The sequence below is a fragment of the Giraffa tippelskirchi genome, chromosome 12 (assembly GCF_054371585.1).
Source record: "Giraffa tippelskirchi isolate mGirTip1 chromosome 12, T2T-mGirTip1v1.2.pri, whole genome shotgun sequence".
NCBI lineage: Eukaryota > Metazoa > Chordata > Mammalia > Artiodactyla > Giraffidae > Giraffa > Giraffa tippelskirchi.
The window spans coordinates 121,689,123-121,704,623 of NC_137286.1; the positions used below are offsets into that span (position 1 = coordinate 121,689,123).

The following is a 15,501-nucleotide window of genomic DNA, read 5'->3' on the forward strand; positions in this document are numbered from 1 at the left end:
ACTTCTGTACTGAGTTTGGTCTAATGGGATTAGAGGTCTCTGAGATAGTAAACCCTGGAAAGAAGAATTTGTAATGGAAAGGCTGAAAGAACTTAATTATAGCCAGTAGCACCACTTGAATACTTTAAGCATACTCAAATATGCTGTGCTATCATAAAAGCTTTAAAAAAAAAAAAAGCAGTGATGGAGGTTATAGATCAGACATGACAGACATCACCAGAGAAGCAGCTTCACCATTAGGTTATTTGGGCTGGCCAGTGTAACCACAAAAGAACATTGGCAGTGCTCCTCCAGAGAGCTAAGAGAGACACTACCCTCATTTAGACTCCTGGGATCAGATCATTAAACCTGCTGATGACTTTTGTCAACTCCTCACAAGTATCTCACTCAGGATGGGCTTCCCTGGAGGCTCAGATGGTAAAGAATCTGCTTGCAATGCAGGAGACCCAGGTTTGATCCCTGGGTTGGGAAGATCCCCTGGAGAAGGGAATCTTGCCTGGAAAATTCCAGCATTCTTGCCTGGAAAATTCCACGTACAGAAGAGCCTGGTGGGCTACAGTCCATGGGGTCACAAAGAGTCAGACATGACTGGGTCCTTCTCACCTTGATTGACTTCATGACTATTGTAGTTTTAGTTTCCTTCTGTATCTGAGACCACAGACTTCTGAAGTCAGTTTGATTTCCTGGGCTCCAAACGTATGGTGCCATTCTACTCACTAATTGCCATCAATCTCATGACCCCTGATAGCCTTCCTCTTTTCCAAAACTTACTTCAAACTCTAAATAGCTATTAGAACTGAATTTTCTGGAAACTGAACTCACCCCCCACACACACACACCCAAATCTCTCCCATTCCTGATTCCTTGCCTGAATCCCTCTGTCTTCCATTCCACGGAGCAAGGCATCTTCTCATGGATTTATCAGAACTGGGGAGACTGAAGCTGCAGATAATCTCCCACGCTCTTAGTTTTAATTCAGAACTCCAAAGTTGTGAAAGTAGCATAATGAAATCCTGATTAAAGTATTTCCTTCATCGTTCAGATAAATTTCCACAGTCAGCTGGTGTGAAATGATTAAAGTTGTAACCAGGAGCAGACTCCAGGCCATATCTTGTCTGCCTGGGAAACCTTTTTAATGTAACAGCTTCAGATCTTTCTGTCCCTAGAGGCATTTCTCCTACACCTACTAGCCCATAAAGAACACCAGGGATAGAAATACCTACCTAGAAGACAACTGGAAAATAGAGGAAATTTTATAGAAGATAACCTCTACCATGGGGGCCAAATAATCTAGAATCTTCCTTAACAAAAAAAAAGAGTCAACTCACTCCCTCCTTAATATATGTTATTTATTTATATATATTCATTTTTTTCACTATGGAATAGTGAGAACCTACCGTGTACCTACCACATTCTAGGCACTGAGAATACATCATGTGCAACTAGACAGCAGCGCTGCCCTCAAGGAGTGGACCCTTCATGGCTGTTTGACTGATTTGACTAGTTCTTTCCATTCTTTATCTTTTTCATTGGTCATATCAGGAGCTGCTGTGAAACCAATTTGTGATTGTAGCTCCTCGGCCACTAATCTCTTCATTTATTTACGTACTGTCTCTCTTCCTATCAATACTTCCAGATTAAGCTTTTTTTTTTAACTCTATATATGCCCTTCCAAAATAAATTGCGCATCCTGAGGCCATTTTAGCATCACAAAAGACACTTTCATGACCCTCTTTAAACCTGTCAATGTGTACCCAGCAAGTCAAAGTTATCCTGTAGATATTGAATTATATCTACTTCTCTTTATATAAAGTGATGTAATAGAGTTTCAGATAGGTTTGCAAAATCATCTTTCATTGGAAGGCATTAGTTGGTCTTTAAACCAAATTAAACTGAACCAAACAATCACAACAACAACACAAGCACTTTGTGAATAGAAAATACAGTAACTCTTACTTACACACTCTTCAGATAGTCTGAAATCAAATTTCACATACAAGCAATGTTTTCTTAACCTTTGAACCTTCTTACGTTTCCTCACTCTTGCCTTCCCCTCATCACAGTCTGTACACAATTACATTCATTTGAGTACTAGCTTAGAGATTGAGGGTACTTTAAAATACATATAATGCATTTTAAAGTCAAAATATAAGAGATTTTTAATTGCCTATCCTAAGAATTTTCTGTAATGTGGTTCTGTCTCTAATAGCAAGTATTTTACAAATGTCAAAAATTCTAAATAATAGCTCTCTAAAAAGAGAAAGAAGATATACTGCTTTCTCATGCTTTCTGGATTCCATGGTAATAGCACATTCAAGCTAATGAAGATAGAGACTAATGTTTACTGAGAGCTTTAAAAATCGCAGTACCAAAGGTTCGCCATCATCTTATTCATCTTCACACAACCCTAGTAAATAGATATCAATATCCTCCTTTTCTAGGTGAAAAAACTGAGAGTAAAAATAGTGAGAGTAGAATAAAATTAGTCTTAAATTAGACCTTATGAGTAACATTTTCCTCTTTTCTTTTTTCTTTATGTCACCATTGCTTCCTTAAAACACGCACACACACCCTCCCTGCAGCACAGTGTTAAAGAGCCCATGTTACCCACAGCCTACAAAAAAGGCAGATTAACACATTAAAAAATCATTTTTCTGTGTCAAAAGAGTGATCCAAAGGCAAAACTTATGGAAGGATTCAGAAATGAGTGTATTCTGAGGTAACTCGAAAATGCTCACTCTAGACTGCAGATCAGATTTCCAGCTGATTTTCAGTGATGAACTTCACAGATGCACTTCTTGGGTGGAATACAGGGAACAGAATACCAACACAAACTCCTTCTCTGTGCCTCATAAATCAAAACAAAGCTTTCCCTGCCTCATAATTCCCACAAAGTTGGAACTCACCTGCTTTGGACTTCATATCTTTTCTTTTCCCACGGTAAGGACGTGCTGCCAGTGAGATGACCCAGGTGAGGTTCAAGGCCTTGGTACTTTGTGCCTCAGGCCTCTCAGTAAGAAAATTGAGTGTGAAAACTACTTCCAATAGTTTCTCCCTATTGTGACATCTCTCCTGGGTCTCTTCACCCCTAAATTCTTCATTTCGTTTCAGAATTTAGCTGAAAAGCACTTTTCCCCTGCCTGTTTATCTCAATGTCTGTCGCTCACTGCTAGTATTTATTGCATATCACTGTAAGTCTTTATTGAATGTAATCTGTTTGGGGATATAGTTGGCATGAAAGATGCTTCACCAAATGAAGTTGTAAAGTATCATACATAAATACTTAATTCCTGGATTTATATATTATCCTCATTACTTATTTACCACTCTAGGCACACAGGACACCTTTGAAAGGCATAAATCTGGTGGGTTGCTCTCCCAAATTTTATCAGCATATACTTTTATCAGAATATCTCCTAAATTGTATCAAAAGCTTTGATATGATATAAATTAATGCCAACATATAATAATTATTAATATTCTTTGCATGACTAGCACACTCTATAGTTTACAAAAACTTATGCATGTATTAACATTTAATCTTTTTATCATTTAATCTTCCCAGCTAACCTATGCTAGGAGAGTTTTTGTCTCCATGTGACAGGTCAGGAAAGTGAGCTTCTGAAAGTTTGAATGATAACCCAAAGTCAGAAGAATAATGAGTTTCAGAGCTGGCTTCAAACTGGCTCAAGTCTCCTACTTTAGTTCCTAAGTGTTTCTCTCTCCCTTAGCTGCCTATAGGATCAGCAGGATGAAGGGAAATCAAGCAAGGGTCAGGTTGAGAAACCAAATGGGCTCCATTGTCTTCTTTGTGAGGATTTCATAAGAGTCTATGGTTTGGTGTGGATATATGTATCATATGCAGGTACATTAATACAACTTTAAATTTCAAGGTTACTGGAGCCTTGGTTTAAATTTGGAATCCCCCATGGGCTTCCCAGATGACTCAGATGCTAAAGAATTTGACTGCCAATGCAGGAGATGTGGGTTCGATCCCTGGGTTGGGAAGATCCCCTGAAGAAGGAAAGGGCAACACTCTCCCTCTCCTGGGAAATCCCATGGACACAGGAGCCTGGCGGGCTATAGTTCGTAGGGTCACTAAAGAGTTGGAAGAGCCTTCAACATGGCAAATTACTTTTCCAGGCATTTTCTGCAAGTAATCCAGATTTTACCATCTTTTTTCAGGAAAATTCCTATCTCTCATTCAGGAATTCCTACACTAAATCCAGTCTGACATCCTCACTCAGGGAATAGGAAAAGGAATGTGAGTTCCACCTTCTTGATAAGTCTGCTGAACAAACCAAAAGAAAGAATTTCAAAATAATGCTTGCTCTTGTTTCAGGGAGTTGTGCAAGCAATCTTAGCTTGTATAATACTTCTCAATCTAACTGACATTACAATGAAACTCCAACTCAAGAATCCCTTCTTAAAGTAACATTTAACTGCAAAACCCAAAGGCTGTGTTCATGCTATTCAACAAGAAGAATAAATTAACTGTTGAATTTTACATTGGAAGTTCATGGTTTTCATTAAATCACCCTAAAATACACTACCTGAGAAATTTGACTCAGTTCCCAATAAAATAAATCATCACATCAAACTGAAAAATAATTACTCTTAAACTAAGTATGAGACTAGACACATTCACTTTGGACAAAAAATACAAAGAAAAAGGAAGAGTAGAAAATGTAATTTCTAAGTTTACCTAAAAATCATCAGAAAGAAAAGACATGAAGAAATAGAAAAGAGGGAATGTAATAAAATCATCTATATGAGCAGAGAATGTAAATGTTTTCCATGTTTTCTATTCATGTCATTTATTTTAGTTCTGTAATCAAACAGAATTCAAGAAACAAATTGAAAATACGATACCAAAATAACTAAACTATTCTTCATGTGAAGTGGGTAAAAATTAAGCTATTAGGGTGAGATCTATAATATGATAATCTACAGATCATCAATAGAATTAGTAGTGATTTAATTTACCATATTTATTTATACCTGAAAAAAGAATGGATTATAATAATAACCAGGGTTTGTGGTGGTTTACCATGAGGTCGCAAAGAGTCAGACACGACTGAAGTGACTGAGCAGCAGCAACAGCACAACAAAAGTTATTTAGACAAATGGAAGAAAATAAGCAGTCAGGAGTTCAGTTCAGTTCAGTTGCTCAGTCGTGTCTGACTCTTTGTGACTCCATCCATCCCTGTCCATCACCAACACTAGGAGTTTACCCAAACTCATGTCCATTGAGTCGGTGATGCCATCCAACCATCTCATCCTCTGTTGTCCCCTTCTCCTCCTGTCTTCAATCTTTCCCAGCATCAGAGTCTTTTCAAATGAGTCAGTTCTTCCCATCAGGTGGCCAAAGTATTGGAGTTTCAGCTTCAAAATCAGTCCTTCCAGTGAATATTCAGGACTGATCTCCTTTAGGATGGACTGGTTGGATCTCCTTGCAGTCCAAGGGACTCTCAAGAGTCTTCTCCAACATCACAGTTTAAAAGCATCAATTCTTCAGCACTCAGCTTTCTTCACCATCCAACTCTCACATCCATACATGCCCACTGGAAAAACCATAGCCTTGACTATATGGGCTTTTGTTGGCAAAGTAATGTCTCTGCTTTTTAATAGGCTGTCTAGGTTGTCATAACTTTCCTTCCAAAGAGTAAGCGTCTTTCAATTTCATGGCTGCAATCACCATCTGCAGTGATTTTGAAGCCCAAAAAAATAAAGTAGGCCACTGTTTCCATTGTTTCCTCATCTATTTGCCATGAAGTGATGGGACCGGATGCCATGATATTTGTTTTCTGAATGTTGAGCTTTCAGCCAACTTTTTCACTCTCCTCTTTCACTTTCATCAAGAGGCTCTTTAGTTGTTCTTCACTTTCTGCCATAAGGGTGGTGTCATCTGCATATCTGAGGTTATTGATATTTCTTCCAGCAATCTTGATTCCAGCTTGTGCTTCATCCAGCCCAGTGTTTTTCATGATGTACTCTGCATATAAGTTAAATAAGCAGGATGACAATATACAGCCTTGACATACTCCTTTTCCTATTTGGAACCAGTCTGTTGTTCCATGTCCAGTTCTAACTATTGCTTCCTGACCTGCATACAGGTTTCTCAAGAGGACGGTCAGGTGGTCTGGTATTTCCATCTCTTATAGAATTTTCCACAGTTTGTTGTGATCCATACAGTCAAAGGCTTTGGCATAGTCAATAAAGCAGAAGTAGATGTTTTTCTGGAACTCTCTTGCTTTTTTGATGATCCAACAGATGCTGGCAATTTGATCTCTGGTTCCTCCGCCTTTTCTAAATCCAGCTTGAACATCTGGAAGTTCACAGTTCATGTATTGCTAAAGCATGGCTTGGAGAATTCTGAGCATTACTTTACTAGAGTGTGATATGAGTGCAATTGTGTGGTAGTTTGAGCATTCTTTGGCATTGCTTTTCTTTGGGATTGGAATGAAAACTGTCCTTTTCCAGTCCTGTGGCCACTGCTGAGTTTTCCAAATTTGTTGGCATACTGAGTGCAGCACTTTCACATCATCATCTTTTAGGATTTGAAATAGTTCAACTGGAATTCCATCACCTCCACTAGCTTTGTTTGTAGTGATGCTTTCTAAGGTCCACTTGACTTCACATTCCAGGATGTCTGGCTCTAGGTGAGCGATCACACCATCGTGATTATCTGTGTCATGAAGATCTTTTTTGTACAGTTCTTCTGTGTATTCTTGCCACCTCTTCTTAATATCTTCTGCTTCTGTTAAGTACAAACCATTTCTGTCCTTTATTGAGCCCATCTTTGCATGAAATGTTCCTTTGGTATCTCTAATTTTCTTGAAGTGATCTCTAGTCTTTCCCATTCTATTTTTTCCCTCTATTTCTTTGCACTGATCACTGAGAAGGGCTTTCTTATCTCTCCTTGCTATTCTTTGGAACTCTGCATTCAAATGGTGTATCTTTCCTTTTCTCCTTTGCTTTTCACTTCTCTTCTTTTCACAGCTATTTGTAAGGCCTCCTCAGACAGCATTTTGCTTTTTTGCATTTCTTTTTCTTGGGGATGGTCTTGATCCCTTTCTCCTGTACAATGTCATGAACCTCTGTCCATAGTTCATCAGGCATTCTGTCTATCAGATTCAGTCCCTTAAATCTATTTTTCATTTCTACTGTATAATCATAAGGGATATGATTTAGGTCATACCTGAATGGTCTAGTGGTTTTCCGTACTTTCTTCAATTTAAGTCTGAATTTGGCAATAAGGAGTTCATGATCTGAGCCACAGTCAGCTCCTGGTCTTCTTTTTGCTGACTGTATAGAACTTCTCCATTTTTGGCTGCAAAGAATATGATCAGTATGATTTTGGTATTGTCCATCTAGTGATTTCCATGTGCAGAGTCTTCTTTTGTGTTGCTGGAAGTGGGCGTTTGCTATGACCAGTGCGTTCTCTTGGCAAAACTCTATTAGTCTTTGCCCTGCTTCATTCTGTACTCCAAGGCCAAATTTGCCTGTTACTCCAGGTGTTTCTTGACTTCCTACTTTTGCATTCCAGTCCCTATAATGAAAAGGACATCTTTTTGTTATAGTCAGGATTAGAGAGAGCAAACAAGTTATTCGAGCCATGAAAATAATAACATTATTACAAATCAATGTACAAATTTGGCTCAGTATCCACTGAACTATGACAGAAAAGAAATATGATGAGACATTTCATGTTCATTATCTTAAAGATGAAACATCAGTTTCTTCAAAGTTATAATATATTTCTGGGTACTAAATCTTGAAATAATGTTTACAAGTAGACTTCCGGAGAATACTCTGAGTAAAGTAATAGACAAAAGTCCTCAATAACTACAAAACAGAAAGAGCTTTGTTGTTGTTGTCATTTAGAATTTCAGAAGTGTTCTTTTTCAGATTGCTTTTATTTGTAATAAATCTCAAAGGCCATGTATTAAATAAAAGTAAAATTGATTAAAGGCAATTTAGTAGGAACAACAGTATATCCTATATATTAGCTTTCTGGTAGCCTAACTTGGTATAAGATTAAGAAAAGCATGTTTCCTAAGACTGCCTTCTTTAAATATTACATACATCTCTTCAATCAAATTTAGCCTAATGTACTAAAAGCTAATTATTGGAGTTTACAGTATTCCAAACAGTCTGAGGTGCTAAAATTCTACACTGTTTACTGCAACACAAAAAAGTAACCTTTAGAATTCTTATTTAAGTTGCACCTATGGTAAACCAGTTATCACTTGAGGCCTCTCTGTCCCTCAAAATGTTAAAAGAACTGAAAGCAGAGTACTAAATGCTGCCACCCTTGGCTCAAGTGGGCAACTTCATAGTCTACCCGCATGGATCAAACCAAGGCTAGATTTTACCCAAGACCACACCACTGCTCAGCCTTTTTCTCTTTCCTTATCCTGCTTCACTCTCAATCTCACAGATTTTTCTGAAAAACCCTGTCTCAGTAAATCGTGTGCCATGACTACCACCACCCTATTGAAGGCTCTGCTTTTAAGGAAGCAGAACTAAGAAAATCTCGAAGTTATTGTTTATAAGAGTTAATAGGGGATGGGACGTCCCTGGTGGTCCAGTGGTTAAGAATCTTCCTTCCAATGCAGGGCACGCAAGTTCGATCCCTGGTCAGATCCCTGGTCAGGTTACTAAGATCCCACATGCCTCAAGGCAACTCCTGAGCCCGAGTGATGCAACGACATCCCACAGGTAGTAACTAAGATCCAATGCAGCTAAAAATAGATAAATATTTTTTAAAAAAGAATCAGTAAGAGTGAACACACATTCTTTGGCTCTACCTCCAGGGAAGTAGATTTAGTAGGTGTTTGGTGACCCCGGGGTTTGGTATTTTTGCAAGGACTGAATTTGAATTCAGTGCCATTGTCTGCTAACCACCCTTTGAGATCTACGGGGCTAGAAAATCATCACACATCCTCCAGAAAGGATAGCTAGGAGCATGGCTGACATAGCAGTATTTTCAATCACTGCCCCTGAGAATAACTTTCTCTACAGTGACTCTCAGGACTTTCCTATTCCAACATATAACAAACCTCTAACCTCAAGTTTGTGATATGGCTTGTCACTCTTCTCATGTTTACAACTTCAAAGTGTTAATAAAACATGATAAGCGCAAAAGTCAAAATAAAGTAGAAGAGGTGGCATTTTAAGTAATGGCCGGCCATTCGTAATTTAAATCATATATATTTATTCACTCACTTGGTACCTGGATACTAACCAAATGAATTTGTAATATGTTCCAGTCTAGTTTTATTAGGATTTGTGCTGTATGTGTAATGTGAAAACAAAGAAAATATACTGCTACATCAACTTACATTATTCATGCATATAAAGTTCTGTGTATCTGCCCAAGCCATTGAGAAGACGCATTAGGAAGTTGATTACAATAACAAGAAAAGGTGATTTGAGTCAAATCAAAACAATAAATGGTTAGAGAAAAATTGTAAAATATTTGTTTTATACTTTCCTCCAGTGACACATAAAACATTATCTCTTTCTCTAAGCGATTATGAACATTTCTACTCTGTCGAAAGGCATTAAGTGGAGATTTGTTTAAAATCATTTATGTCTGGAAAGTCACACAAGCCTCCTTGTACTTCAGAGAAAGTACGTGTTGGATTGCCTCAGTTGTTAAAATCTTGCAGCTTTTATTTATAGTTATACTCAGAAAATATAGGAGCTGTTTTAACCGACCTCTAATTAACTAATCTATCAGATTCACCACACTTTACATTCTCTCTGTAAAATATGCCCGTGGTTTCTGGGAGCATGCAGAACACTCTCAAAATGTTTGTCTTCTCTCTGCTATTCCCGTCTGTTTCTTCCCCTCTAGATGGGAAGTAAAATCCATCAGAAAAGTCAATTGCGATGAACTAGTGGTTACCAGTGGGGAAAGGGAAGGAGGAAGGGGTAGGGAATTAAGAAGTACAAACTACTGTATGTAAAGTAAATGAGCTGCAAGGATATATTGTACAGCACAGAGAACACAGCCAATATTTTATAATAATTATAAATGGAATACAAACCTTAAAAATTGTGACTATGTTATACACCTGAAACTTATATAATATTGTACATCAACTATACCTCAATGAAAAAAAATTACAATAAACATTATACAGAGTCAAAACCCCCTTCTCTCTCTAGAGTAACCACTTTGCTGAAGTTGAAATGTGTCACTCTCCTCCATTTTTTACATATGTAAGGCAGTAGTATGCTGTGCTGTGCATAGTCACTCAGTCAGGTCCAATTCTTTGCAACCCCATGGACTGTAGCCCGCCAGGCTCCTCTGTCCATGGGGATTCTCCAGGCAAGAATACTGGAGTGGATTGCCATGCCCTGCTCCAGGGGATCTTCCCAACCCAGGGATCAAACCCAGGTCTCCCACACTATAGGTGGATTCTTTACCATCTGAGCCACCAGGGAAGCCCAGATAGTACTACAAATAGTACTATTTTATGTGTTTTGAACTTTTCATTCATGATGCCATGCTGTACTTAATCATTTTGTGATGCTTTTATTCAATATTATATTTTAAGATTAATCCCTATTAATACACATATAAGTATTAATGTATATTGTTTATTTCAATAGCATTCCATCACATAATAACTTATTTACCCATATATTTGTTTGTAGATATGTAAATAATTTGCAAAATTATGGCTGTTAAAAACAATGCTGCAGGGTGGCAGGTGGGAGGGAGATTCAAGAGAGAAGGGACATATAGTACCTAAGGCTGATTCATGTTGATGTATGGCAGAAACCAACACAATTGTAATTACCTTCCAATTATAAATAAATATTTTACAAAAAGGAAAACAGTGCTGCAACAGCCTTGCACACACATTCAAACATTTCAACTTCAGGAAAGTGATTATTCTTTTTTGTTTTCATTTTTTTAAATATTTATTTATTTTAATTGGAGGCTAATTACTTTACAGTATTGTAGTGGTTTTTGCCATACATTGACATAAATCAGCCATGGCTGTACATGTATCCCCCATCCTGAACCCCCCTCTCACCTCCCTCCCCACCCCATCCCTCAGGGTCATCCCAGTGCACCTGCCCTGAGTGCCCTGTCTCATGCATCGAATCTGGACTGGCGATCTGTTTCACCTATGGTAATATACGTGTTTCAGTGCTATTCTCTCAAATCATCCCACCCTCGCTTTCTCCCACAGAGTCCAAAAGTCTGTTATTTATATCTGTGTCTCTTTTGCTGTCTCGCATATAGGGCCATTGTTACCATCTTTCTAAATTCCATATATAAGCGTTAATGTACTGTATTGGTGTTTTTCTTTCTGACTGACTTCACTCTGTATAATAGGCTCCAGTTTCATCCACCTCATTAGAACTGATTCAAATGCATTCTTTTTAATAGCTGAGTAATATTCCATTGTGTATATGTACATAGCTTTCTTATCCATTCGTCTGCCAGTGGACATCTAGGTTGCTTCCATGTCCTGGCTATTGTGAACAGTGCTGCAATGAACATTGGGGTACATGTGTCTCTTTCAATTCTGGTTTCTTCGGTGTGTATGCCCAGCAGGGGGATTGCTGGGTAGTATGGCAGTTCTAGTCCCAGTTTTTTAAGGAATCTCCACACTGTTCTCCATAGTGGCTGTACTAGTTTGCATTCCCACCAACAGTGTAAGAGGGTTCCCTTTTCTCCACACCCTCTCCAGCATTTATTGTTTGTAGACTTTTGGATAGCAGCCATTCTGACCGGCATGAGATGGTACCTCATTGTGGTTTTGATTTGCATTTCCCTGATAATGAGTGATGTTGAGCATCTTTTCACGTGTTTGTTAGCCATCTGTATGTCTTCTTTGGAGAAATGTCTGTTTAGTCCTTTGGCCCATTTTTTGATTGGGTCATTTATTTTTCTGGAATTGAGCTGCATGAGCTGCTTGTATATTTTTGAGGTTAATTCTTTGTCAGTTGCTTCATTTGTTATTATTTTCTCCCATTCTGAAGGCTGTCTTTTCACCTTGTTTATAGTTTCCTTCGTTGTGCAAAAGCTTTTAAGTTTAATTATGTCCCATTTGTTTATTTTTGCTTTTATTTCCATTACTCTGGGAGGCGGGTCATAGAGGATCCTGCTGTGATTTATGTCAGAGAGTGTTCTGCTTATGTTTTCCTCTAGGAGTTTTCTAGTTTCTGGTCTTACATTTAGATCTTTAATCCATAGTCTAAAGAGAGATGAAGGCTTCAATTCTGTATAATGTTTATTTACTGAATAATAAAGATCTGTACACTGTTGACGGGACTGTAAATTGGTACAGCCACTGTGGAAAACAGTGTGAAGGTTCCTCAAAAAACTGAAAACTGAACTACCATATGATCCAGTAATTTCACTCCTAGGTATATATCTGGAAAAAAAAAATAATTTAAGAAATTACATGCACTCCAAAGTTCATAACAGCACTATTTACAATAGCCAAGATATGAAAGCAATCCAGATGTTTATAAAAAGACAAAACAGATAAATGAGATGTGGTGTGTATATTCCACACACAAGGGTATATTACTCAGACATTAAAAAGAATGAAATAGAGCCAACTGCAGCAACATGGATAGACCTAGAGAATATTATGTTTTCTGAAATAAGACAGAGAAAGACAAATACTATATGATATGACATGTGTGTGCATGCGTGCTCAGTCATGCCCAACTCTTTGTGACCCTATGCACTGTAGCAGGCTCCTCTGTCCACTTATGTATAATCTAAAAAGTAATACAAGTGAATATATATGCAAGACAGAAGCAAACTCGCAGATGTAGAAAACAAACGAGTAGTTATCAAAAGGGAGGGGGAAGGGCTTGGGACAAATTAAGGATGAGATTTAAGAGATACAAACTGCTCTGTATATAATAGATAAGAAACAAGAATATATTGTGGGAGTCACAATTTTTAACAAAACAAATACACAGAAAGGAATAAAAGAATGAAACGCTTTTCTTCTGCAGGATGTTGCATATCTGGTGTGAAAGAGCAGAAATAAGCGAAGAACTTGAATCTTGGATATATTAATATCATGAAACTAATGAATCAGCCAGCCCTGGAAACACCCTCTTTTTGATCTTCTTACAACATGAATACAGAAAGTCCTCAGTGTTTAAGTCATTTTGAGTTAGGTCATTTGTTATTTGCTCCCAATAATACCCTCACTGATATAAATATAATAATAAGCAGGCACTATGTCAAGCCCTACAGGTATAAAGACAAATAGGTCCAAGTTTTATCTCTTTTTTTGGCTGTGCTGGGTCTTTGTTGTGGCACAAGGACTTTCTCTTGCTGTGGCACACAGGCTTAAGTTGCCCAGAGGCACATGGGATCTTAGTTCTCCAACCAGGGTTCAAACCCAAGTCCCCTGCATTGATAAGCAGATCCTTAACCACTAGACCACCAGCAAAGTCCCCAAAGTTTTATCTTTAAGTTGCTCTTATTCTAGTGAAGGAGATAAAACCTATAAAAACTTAATTGTATGAAACAGCAAGAACAACGATGGAGATGTGTGCGGGCATTGTGGGAGAAGAATGAGTGAGAAAGGGGCTATGGAACAAATGAATGAACATGTGAACTCGGCTTGAGAGTTTGTAAATAGCTTCTTGGAGGTACTAATACTGAGTTAACATTTAAATGCCTTGGGGGTATTGTTCATTTGGTCCTATTCCAAAAGACTGAAGTTTTTTAATTAATTTTAAGTGAAAAGTATCAAAGAAGATCACTAAGCTATTCCCTTCTCTAAATGAAATTATCTGTCCATTCAGCCAGGTCACAAAAGTGCATTACCTGAAGGAATTTAGGTTAGAGAATACATTTTTGTAATGTAAAGAATAAGATTATTAATAAAATGAAAAACACTGGTTGTTCAAGCAAACATGAAGTTGATAATAAAAGAGATTTAATCTTCCTTAGGAGGAATTGATATAATCATCTTTCGTTTAGAAAAATTTCTGCTACTTCCTTTCCAAGCATTATCACACAGAGCAATTTCCTCAGTCCTTATCTTAATTCTCTAAAGTGTCTAAATTCAATTCCATTTTGCAAATAAGGAACTGTAATGTCAAAAAGCAAAGTTATTTGTCAAACTTGGTGTCAGAATTTGAATCCAGGTCTCCAAATCCCAAGGAAAATGCTCGATCAACCATCCAACTCCAGGGATAAACCTCTGACCCTCCCTGAGACTCTCTCACACAACCTGCTGAAAATGCATGGACACACACAGGGAAAAGAATCAAAGTGGGACCACTCACAGCCCAGAGGATTGTCGACAGATGTCCCATGGCCTAGGCAGGCACATTCTGTCAGTCCCTTGAGGGCACAGGAACTTCAGACAACCAAACTGACAGGTTGTATGAAGATCCAGACTCATTACAAATGACCCTCCTTTTCCTTTTGTCTTGTTCCTTCTGAGCAGCTGGCATCTTTCAGCGAATTGTCGGTATTATATTTAAGACATAGTACATCATTAAAATAAAGCTTGGGGCTAATAATTATGTCTTGTTCAGGTGTTTTATGGCTAAAGATTCTGACTTTCCCCCAAGGTTTCCAACTCACTCTTCTCCAAATTGCTTCTCTAAGGGCATTCGTTACATTGTGGTCGTGTCCCCAACAATTAAATAGCAGTTTAATCCTCCCCCTCTAGATCTTTCTTTTGAGGTAGCGTCCCAGAATCTATGCTACTTCCTCTTTCAAGATGGTATTGATGGAGTCCTCAGTTGGCGGGCAAGTGTGACTGCGCACAGAGGTTAATCAAAGTGGAAAGCCCAGCTCCCAGCCTTCATGTCGCTCATGCCTCACAACTTCATCTGTTTCTCAGCCATCCGCCCACCCCTCCCTTTTCTGCCTCCATCTCAACTGCTATTCAACAGCCAGCAAGACACTCAAAGCACTGCATTTCACTGTCGGGTAGGACAGGAATAGATGACCCAAGTATTTGAACTCGACGCCTTGTCTTATCCATAAAACAGATGGACAGTAGTCCCCACCGCCATTCAGACTTATTGTGAAAATCAAATGAGATCACATTGTAAAGTGACTTTATAACTTGTAAAGAAGTTAGTGAATGCTTGAATTGGAGAAAACGTTTTCAAGTAGATTGCCTCTTCGGGACCTGATGAATCCTGGTAGTTTGGGGGTTGGGTGGGGAGAACTCTTGGTTAGTTTACATTTGACAGAGAAACCTTATGGAATATGTCCTCTGACAGGCTGGTCTGTAACAAGGCTGTGCTGGGTGGCAGAGCAAATAAAACAAGGTGCAAGGCAGCAAAAGCATTACATTTATTTTAATGAGCCCTGGGCTGCTCCTCTCACATTCCCAAATCAGAGAAACTTCAAATCAGCCTTTTTCCACACATCTATTCAAAGGACGTAAGGATACCTCCATTCCCTTCTTCAGGGAATCTTCCCACCCCAGGGATCAAACCTGGGTCTCCCACATTGCAGGCAGATTCTCTACA

At 38.4% G+C, this 15,501-nt stretch overlaps 1 long non-coding RNA gene across 3 annotated transcripts in view; it reads right to left on the bottom strand.

The window, feature by feature from the left end:
* Positions 1-15,501, bottom strand: part of LOC145529427 (uncharacterized) — a 202,113-nt gene that overhangs the window by 109,731 nt on the left and 76,881 nt on the right. The window lies entirely within an intron of this gene.